The 10,719-nt window shown below is 43.9% G+C and overlaps 1 pseudogene; it reads right to left on the reverse strand.

Annotated features, from left to right (window-relative positions):
* Positions 1-3,491: 3,491 nt before the first annotated feature.
* Positions 3,492-3,610, reverse strand: LOC134953698 (5S ribosomal RNA; annotated as a pseudogene).
* Between the last annotated feature and the right edge of the window lie 7,109 nt (positions 3,611-10,719).

Consider the following 10,719-nt stretch of genomic DNA (forward strand, 5'->3'; position numbering starts at 1 on the left):
AAGGTGAGCGGCTGCACTAAACACTCTTTCGGAGTACACACTGGAGGGAGGGCAATTTAGGTAGAATAAAGCCAGTTTGTGCAAGGGCCTCCAAATTGCCTCTTTTTCCTGCCAGTATACGTACGGACTGTCTGACGTGCCTACTTGGATGCGGTCACTCATATAATCCTCCACCACTCTTTCAATGGTGAGAGAATCATATGCAGTGACAGTAGACGACATGTCAGTAATCGTTGGCAGGTCCTTCAGTCCGGACCAGATGTCAGCACTCGTTTTAGACTGCTCTGCATCCCCGCCAGCGGGTGGGCTCGGAATTCTTAGCCTTTTCCTCGCACCCCCAGTTGCGGGAGAATGTGAAGGAGGAGCTGTTGACGGGTCACGTTCCGCTTGACTTAACAATTTTCTCACCAGCAGGCCTTTGAAACTCTGCAGACTTGTGTCTGCTGGAAGGAGAGATACAACGTAGGTTTTAAATCTAGGATCAAGCACGGTGGCCAAAATGTAGTGCTCTGATTTTAACAGATTGACCACCCGTGAATCCTGGTTAAGCGAATTAAGGGCTCCATCCACAAGTCCCACATGCCTAGCGGAATCGCTCTGTTTTAGCTCCTCCTTCAATATCTCCAGCTTCTTCTGCAAAAGCCTGATGAGGGGAATGATCTGACTCAGGCTGGCAGTGTCTGAACTGACTTCACGTGTGGCAAGTTCAAAGGGTTGCAGAACCTTGCACAACGTTGAAATCATTCTCCACTGCGCTTGAGTCAGGTGCATTCCCCCTCCTTTGCCTATATCGTGGGCAGATTTATAGGCTTGAATGGCCTTTTGCTGCTCCTCCATCCTCTGAAGCATATAGAGGGTTGAATTCCACCTCGTTACCAACTCTTGCTTCAGATGATGGCAGGGCAGGTTCAGGACTGTTTGCTGGTGCTCCAGTCTTTGGCACGCGGTGGCTGAATGCCGAAAGTGGCCCGCAATTCTTCGGGCCACCGACAGCATCTCTTGCACGCCCCTGTCGTTTTTAAATAATTCTGCACCACCAAATTCAATGTATGTGCAAAACATGGTACGTGCTGGAATTTGCCCAGATGTAATGCACGCACAATATTGCTGGCGTTGTCCGATGTCACTAATCCCCAGGAGAGTCCAATTGGGGTAAGCCATTCTGCAATGATGTTCCTCAGTTTCCGTAAGAGGTTGTCAGCTGTGTGCCTCTTCTGGAAAGTGGTGATACAAAGCGTAGCCTGCCTAGGAACGAGTTGGCATTTGCGAGATGCTGCTACTGGTGCCGCAGCTGCTGTTCTTGCTGCGGGAGGCAATACATCTACCCAGTGGGCTGTCACAGTCATATAGTCCTGAGTCTGCCCTGCTCCACTTGTCCACATGTCCGTGGTTAAGTGGACATTGGGTACAACTGCATTTTTTAGGACACTGGTGACTCTTTTTCTGACGTCTGTGTACATTTTCGGTATCGCTTGCCTAGAGAAATGGAACCTAGATGGTATTTGGTACCGGGGACACAGTACCTCAATAAAGTCTCTAGTTGCCTGTGAATTAACGGTGGATACCGGACACACGTTTCTCACCACCCAGGCTGACAAGACCTGAGTTATCCGCTTTGCAGCAGGATGACTGCTGTGATATTTCATCTTCCTCGCAAAGGACTGTTGGACAGTCAATTGCTTACTGGAAGTAGTACAAGTGGTCTTCCGACTTCCCCTCTGGGATGACGATCGACTCCCAGCAGCAACAACAGCAGCGCCAGCAGCAGTAGGCGTTACACTCAAGGATGCATCGGAGGAATCCCAGGCAGGAGAGGACTCGTCAGACTTGCCAGTGACATGGCCTGCAGGACTATTGGCTTTCCTGTGTAAGGTGGACATTGACACTGAGGGAGTTGGTGGTGTGGTTTGCAGGAGCTTGGTTACAAGAGGAAGGGATTTAGTGGTCAGTGGACTGCTTCCGCTGTCATCCAAAGTTTTTGAACTTGTCACTGACTTTTGATGAATGTGGTCCAGGTGACGTATAAGGGAGGATGTTCCTAGGTGATTAACGTCCTTACCCCTACTTATTACAGCTTGACAAAGGCAACACACGGCTTGACACCTGTTGTCCGCATTTGTGTTGAAATAATTCCACACCGAAGAGGTGATTTTTTTCCCCTATTTTGACCAGGCATGTCAATGGCCATATTCGTCCCACGGACAACAGGTGTCTCCCCGGGTGCCTGACTTAAACAAACCACCTCACCATCAGAATCCTCCTTGTCAATTTCCTCCCCAGCGCCAGCAACACCCATACCCTCATCCTGGTGTACTTCAACAGTGACATCTTCAATTTTACTATCAGGAACTGGACTGCGGGTGCTCCTTCCAGCACTTGCAGGGGGCGTGCAAATGGTGGAAGGCGCAAGCTCTTCCCGTCCAGTGTTGGGAAGGTCAGGCATTGCAACCGACACAATTGGACTCTCCTTGGGGATTTGTGATTTAGAAGAACGCACAGTTCTTTGCTGTGCTTTTGCCAGCTTAAGTCTTTTCATTTTTATAGCGAGAGGATGAGTGCTTCCATCCTCATGTGAATCTGAACCACTAGCCATGAACATAGGCCAGGGCCTCAGCCGTTCCTTGCCACTCCGTGTCGTAAATGGCATATTGGCAAGTTTACGCTTCTCATCAGACTCTTTCAATTTTGATTTTTGGGTCATTTTACTGAACTTTTGTTTTTTGGATTTTACATGCTCTGTACTATGACATTAGGCATCAGCCTTGGCAGACGACGTTGATGGCATTTCATCGTCTTGGCCATGACTAGTGGCAGCAGCTTCAGCACGAGATGGAAGTGGATCTTGATCTTTCTCTATTTTAACCACCACATTTTTGTTCTCCATTTTTTAATGTGTGGAATTATATGCCAGTATCAATAGCAATGGCCTACTACTATATATACTGCGCACAACTGAAATGCACCACAGGTATGGATGGATAGTAAAAAAAAAAAGAAGAGAAAAGAAGACTCTTTTGTGGGCGCACTCTTATATGTATATGTATCGAAGTCTCAGAAGAAACAATGTTAAAAAATGTAAATTTTATTAGCAAGAATCGATAAAATGGTAGTAGAATATACTGTCAGAAGTATCAGAAAAGGGGGAGGGTAGGAGAAAACAACAAATTTTTACAGTATAAATACTGAATAATAGTTCTAGTCAGAAAAGGGGAGGGTAGGAGAACATAGAACACATTTATACAGTGTAAATACTGAATGATAGTTCTGAACTGCCTGGGTTCAAAAATGCAGAAAATAACAGCAGGAGGCCTGAAAAAGTATATCTATATGAATCCTGAGTAGGTATGTGAATAGAATTATACAGATATTAGGTTGATGATAGTCCGCTATATCTATTATAAATGTTGTAGAGACAGATAGAGTCGAAAGGCTTGAATAAGTGAGATGAATCTGCTGTCAGTGTTAGACGCTTGAGCAAAGCCGTCCTAGAGCTTCTACTAAACTGAGTTTTCCTCAAGAGTCTCCCACTTGAGTACTAACCCAGCCCAACACTGCTTAGCTTCCAAGATCGGAAGGATTCGGGCGTTGCCAGTGTGGTATGATAGTAGAAGAAATATTTGATATCGAAGGCTCAGGAATCACTGATGAGAGTTCACGAAATGGAGAGGCAAAGGAGTGGATGTAGATTGGAGAGGAAAATAGGGGATCTGCTGCCAATGTTAGACAGGGATGGTTACCCCTGAATCAATGGTGAGAGTCCTGAATTAGAAGAAGTGGGAAAAAATGGGAAGAAGAGAAAGAGACAATACTGGTCTAAAGTTGTTTAGGTAAGATTGATAAGATATATAAATGGACAAAAAGTCCTGCAGGGAAATTGTTACAAAAGAGTCTTCTTTTCTCTTCTTTTTTTTGCATGTTACATTACTGACCCAGGGTGCACCACCAAATTTAAGATTATTAGAAAACAGTGGTTTTCTCTTTTTACTTATTACATTTTGGTCTTTATATTATCTATTAGATACATTATTCCCCAGTGCGGTATACCCCCCATACATTCATGGATGGATAGTATACTTGACGACACAGAGGTAGATGGAGCAGTGACCTTCCGTACCGTACTGCTATATATACTGGTGGTCACTGTCAGCAAACTGCAAACTAAAATGCACCACAGGTATAGAATCTAGATGGATAGTATACTTGATGACACAGAGGTAGGTAGAGCAGTGGCCTGCTGTACCGTACTGCTATATATACTGGTGGTCACTGTCAGCAAACTGCAAAACTAAAATGCACCACAGGTATAGAATCTAGATGGATAGTATACTTGACGACACAGAGGTAGGTAGAGCAGTGGCCTTCCGTACCATACTGCTATATATACTGGTGGTCACTGTCAGCAAACTGCAAAACTAAAATGCACCACAGGTATAGAATCTAGATGGATAGTATACTTGACGACACAGAGGTAGGTAGAGCAGTGGCCTTCCATACCGTACTGCTATATATACTGGTGGTCACTGTCAGCAAACTGCAAAACTAAAATGCACCACAGTTATAGAATCTAGATGGATAGTATACTTGACGACACAGAGGTAGGTAGAGCAGTGGCCTTCCGTACCGTACTGCTATATATACTGGTGGTCACTGTCAGCAAACTGCAAAACTAAAATGCGCCACAGGTATAGAATCTAGATGGATAATATACTTGACGACACAGAGGTAGGTAGAGCAGTGGCCTTCCGTACCGTACTTCTATATATACTGGTGGTCACTGTCAGCAAACTGCAAAACTAAAATGCACCACAGGTATAGAATCTAGATGGATAGTATACCTGACGACACAGAGGTAGGTAGAGCAGTGGCCTTCCGTATAGTACAGCTATATATACTGGTGGTCACTGTCAGCAAAACTCTGCACTGTACTCCTCCTATATGATACTGCTGGTCTCCAGTCCCCACAATAAAGCAATGTGAGCACAGATATATGCAGCACACTGAGCACAGATATGGAGCGTTTTTCAGGCAGACAACGTATAATACTGGTGGTCACTGGTCAGCAAAACTCTGCACTGTACTCCTATATAATACTGCTGGTCCCCAGTCCCCACAATAAAGCAGTGTGAGCACAGATATATGCAGCACACTGAGCACAGATATGGAGCGTTTTTCAGGCAGACAACGTAAAATACTGGTGGTCACTGGTCAGCAAAACTCTGCACTGTACTCCTCCTATATAATACTGCTGGTCCCCAGTCCCCACAATAAAGCAGTGTGAGCACAGATATATGCAGCACACTGAGCACAGATATGGAACGTTTTTCAGGCAGACAACGTATACTGGTGGTCACTGGTCAGCAAAACTCTGCACTGTACTCCTCCTATATAATACTGCTGGTCCCCAGTCCCCACAATAAAGCAGTGTGAGCACAGATATATGCAGCACACTGAGCACAGATATGGAGCGTTTTTCAGGCAGAGAACGGATAATACCGGTGGTCACTGGTCAGCAAAACTCTGCACTGTACTCCTCCTATATAATACTGCTGGTCCCCAGTCCCCACAATAAAGCAGTGTGAGCACAGATATATGCAGCACACTGAGCACAGATATGGAGCGTTTTTCAGGCAGAGAACGGATAAAACTGGTTGTCACTGATCAGCAAAACTCTGCACTGTACTCCTCCTATATAATACAGCTGCTCCCCAGTCCCCACAATGAAGCAATAAGCACAAATATTTGCAGCAACATTAATAAACGGAGAGGACGCCAGCCACGTCCTCTCCCTAACATTTCCAATGCACGATTGAAAATGGCGGCGACGCGCGGTTCCTTATATAGAATCCGAATCTCGCGAGAATCCGACAGCGGGATGATGACGTTTGGGTTAACCGAGCCATACGGGAGAATCCGAGTATGCCTCGGACCTGTGTAAAATGGGTGAAGTTCGGGGGGGTTCGGTTTCCGAGGAACCGAACCCGCTCATCACTAGTGATAACCTAGACTATTATAAGTTACTAAGGTTAGTGTTACTGTACTATTGAGTTAGTTTTGGTGTAATATAATATTGTTACTGTTGATGTTAATTTGGTTGCTCTTCCTTTTTTTTTTTTCTTTCCCTCTTGCCTTACCCCCTCTTCCTAGGCCATGCGTGTCTGAGTCTCGGTCTCGAACTGGTAGGAGATCTCACATGTGCTCTGCTAGCTGGGACGGAGCAGATGTGCTCTACTTTCAAGTCAAGTTACACACGAGTACCATTAGAATTGGCATAGGATGACACAAACACAGACATTTAATATGCAGATTCTGCAAGTCACCTCAAATTCATTTAGACTTTTATCATGGAATGTGGCAGGCCTGAATTCGGCTAGCAAAAGACGTAGAGTATTGACACACTTAAAACGCGCCCATCCAGATATAATGTTTCTGCAGGAAACCCATTGGCTGAAAAACTCAAACCCCACTTTAAAGAACTCTGGTTGGGAGAGTGTATTTTGGCTTCTTATTGTAAAAAAAAAAAAGAGGAGTTGCAATTTTATTTGCCAGGAACCTCAATTTTGAAGTAACCAAAACTATCGCTGACTCAGAAGGCAGATACCTCATGCTAAATGTACTATTAAATGGTGAACAATTTACACTACTTAACATCTATGCACCAAATTCACCTAATTTTACATTCTCTCAGACGATATATAATTTGTTAATGCAACACGCCACACCTAACTTAATCATTGGAGGTGACATGAATTCACTTCATGATGCTGCCCTAGACCATTCTAAATCTCCAGTGCATATGTCTTCTCATAATAGAGAAGGCATTTCTCTTTTATGCTCTCAACATTCTTTGTTGGATGTCTGGAGACTCCAAAATGGCTTTAGCAGAGAGTATACATACTACTCACGAATACATGACACCTTTACGAGGCTGGACTATATTCTACTAGAAGAATCCTTATTTACACTTTTATAGATAACATCATAATCTCAGACCATGCCCCAATACTGGCCCTCATTCCGAGCTGTTCCCTCGCTAGCTGCTTTTAGCAGCATTGCACACGCTAAGCCGCCGCCTACTGGGAGTGTATCTTAGCATAGCCGAATTGCGAACGAAAGATTAGCAGAATGGCGAATAGAAATTTCGAAGCAGTTTCTGAGTAGCTCGAGACTTACTCTGCCACTGCGATCAGTTCAGTCAGTTTCGTTCCTGGTTTGACGTCACAAACACACCCAGCGTTCGCCCAGACACTCCCCCGTTTCTTCAGACATTCCCGCGTTTTTCCCAGAAACGGCTGCGTTTTTTCGCACACACCCATAAAACGGCCAGTTTCCGCCCAGAAACACCCACTTCCTGTCACTCACACTCCAATCACCAGAACGATTAAATTTCTCTCTTAAGCCGTGAGTAAAATACCAAATTTTTTTTGCAAATTTACTTGGCGCAGGCGCACTGCGAAAGTTGCGCATGCGCAGTTTGCGACTAATGGCACCGATGCGAAGAAAAATAACGAGCGAACAACTCGGAATGAGGGCCATAGAGAGGAGGAATCCTCTGCATACATCTAAACTATGGTGCGTCCCAATTTACTTGTCACAAAATGAAGATTTCCAAAAATATCTCAAAACTAATTGGCAGGCCTATGTCGATGACAATATACAACATTGGGATAATATAGTCTTATTTTGGGAAGCTTCGAAAGCAGTAATGCGAGGACACAGCATATCATATGTAGCTAAACGTAACAAAGATAAAAAAGAACAATTACACTCTTTAACTGAAAGATTACGTCACTCACATCAACATTACCTACTCTCTACTACGGAGGAAAACAAATCCATATATCTGCAGGAAAAGGGCTTACTGAAAGCCTTTCTCTTACAAGAAGCAAAACTTAAAACTGAATATATGAAAAATCACTATCATCGCTGGGGCGGCAAGTCTGGTCGACTTCTGGCCTTTATGGCAAAACAGCAAAAGAAAAAATGTTATATAACTAAATTACTAGACCGGGGTTCCAGAATGGCCGTTACTTCCCACCCAGACATACTAAACTTACTAGAATCATATTATACTGACCTATATAAATCTAGTGAGCCCAATCAAAAGAACGTAGATGATTTTCTGGAGACCGTTGGGTTACCTAAGCTAACGGCAGAACAGAGGGAAGGCCTTATTGATCCAATTACGGAGCAGGAAATTCTTGCAGCCATTAATTTTCTTAAGGTCCATACACACTTAACTCTAAAATGAGCGACGTCGCTCATTTCCCCCCTCCTTGAGCGACGTCGCTCATTTTATCGTCAAGTGTGTATGCCACCAGCGACGACCGATGCGCGGCCCCGTGGGTTGGCAATGATCGTCGCTGTCAGTAGGGCATGCATGAAGGATGTAGACTGTAATCCACGACCTTCATGCAGGGCTGGCGGAGGCGTGACGTCGCTGAGCTATATGAGCAGTCATATCGCTCAGTGTGTACAGTCGGCCGCCGACCGGCTGGCCTGGGAGGGGGAAACATTAGACGATGTTGCTCACAGAGCGAGATCGTCTAATGTGTATGGGCCTTGAAATTAAACAAAGCACCAGGGCCAGACGGTTTAAATGCAAATTATTACAAACTGTAAAAATACGATATAGTCCCAACACTTTCTACTTTATTCCAACAGATTTTTAATGACAAGGTTTCTTACCCATCATTCAACGAAGCCATAACAATATTATTACCTAAACCAGGAAAAGACGTCTCTCTTAAGGAATCTTATCGCATTGGTAAACCAGGACTACAAGATTCTAGCTAGAATATTGTCTACCAGACTACAGAATTTAATGCCATTTCTCCTAACCCCACAGCAATTAGGCTTCACTTCGGGTCGTCACTCGGGGATTCACTCGGCTATAGCGGTATTAGCTTCCTCACCAGCAAACAAAGCTTATTTAACTATAATACTGAGTTTGGATACCGAGAAGGCCTTTGACAAAGTCTTATGGGCTATACCTGTTCAAAGTGCTGGACTACAGAGGCTTTGGATCTCTTTGTGGAGATGATTAAATATTTTTACTTAAAGCCCAGTACTAGATTGTTGATCAATGGCCTTCTCGGCAGGCCGTTTCAGATGCAGCGAGGGACACGCCAGGGTAGCCCACTATCACCTTTGCTGTTCAACCTGGCACTGGACCCTCTGTTGCGCCATTTACAACATTGGCCGACCTTTCGGGGGGCAAAAAATTGGAGATCAGGAATTAAAATTGCAGGCCTTTGCCGATGACTTAATACTTTTTTTCTCTAACCCTGAAGTGAGTTTGGACCCTTTGTTTAATAAACTCAATTATTTTGGCTCACTTTCGGTATTTCGGATTAATTTATCTAAATCGAAGGCAATGGCTTTAGGCAATCGTTCCTATACAACATCTAACCCCTTTGGAGGATTGCAGTGGACCTCTTCCCAGATACAATACTTGGGGATATACCTAACCAAAAATATCCATAACTTGTACTATGCAAACATAACCCCACTTATTGCAAAAATTGAAGCAGAACTAGAGGGGTGGCAGCACCTACAGTTATCATATCTGGGAAGAGCCAATTTAATCAAACTCATCACTTTACCAAAGTTATTATACCCGTTGCAAGTCCTCCCACTCATACTCACTTTATCTGATGGAAAAAAAATTGTGGAACTATTCAGAAAATTTATCTGGTCCAAGAAGAGGCCAAGAGTTAGCCTAAAAATACTACGAAAGACTAGAGAGGAGGGTGGAATAAACTTCCCTAATGTTAAATTGTATAATCAAGCAGCCACCTGTAGATATATTAAGGACTGGCTCCATGGGAGAGATCAATATGCAAATTACACACTTGAAAAGCAATTTCTTTCCAATCTAGACTTGATCTGCTTTTTACACTTACCCAAACATGAGATTCCTACACATATACTGGAAAATCCCTTGCTCATGTCGACATGGTCAACATGGCACACAATACGTAATAAAGCTAAACTTCACACTCTATACTCTTTACATCTTCCCTTTATAGGCAAAATCAGCTTCCAACATGGTTTGGCAACACAACCATTTAGATCGTGGCATGAGCAGGGAATACGTTCAGTCAGACACCTCGCAAATTTGGAAACAAAAAAAACACTTACTTATGTACAAGCAAAATCTCGTTATGATTTTTTGCCAGTGTGCAATTTGGCCTTTCTCCAGGCACAACACTACACTAATAAAGTAATTACTCTTTTAAGCGAGGAGGACTGGTGTAATTCGCTTGATGACGCCTTTCTAAATGTGAATTATTCCATGAAAGCCATAACTTATTTTTACAAAATATTAAGGTTGCCTTATCATACTGGTCAATTCCAAATGGGTATCACAAAGTGGCTAGCACACTTTCACAATTTAAAGGAAGAGGATATTTTGAAAAGTCTATTTTATTCTATCAAAACTATTTCAGCTACTGTTAGGGTCTCCTGCCCTGTGCTGCCACGTCGTCATGGCAACCGGGAGACAAGTGCTAGTGGAGTAACCTGAGCGCAGCTGATACTCCGGTTCGGGTCTTTTGCTGTGCAGTGGTTATAGGCTCTGTGCACGGCAGGGGATCCGGTGCTGGTTTTTGTGCTCACAGTCTGTGAGGTCTGAGTGGGGCGTGGACAGCACCTGCTTTATAAGGCCTCTTTTCAGAGTAAGCAGATGCTGCTGAATCTTTGTTGGTTAGTCAGTTCATG

Source organism: Pseudophryne corroboree, chromosome 8, assembly GCF_028390025.1.
Source record: "Pseudophryne corroboree isolate aPseCor3 chromosome 8, aPseCor3.hap2, whole genome shotgun sequence".
NCBI classification, from domain to species: Eukaryota; Metazoa; Chordata; class Amphibia; order Anura; family Myobatrachidae; genus Pseudophryne; species Pseudophryne corroboree.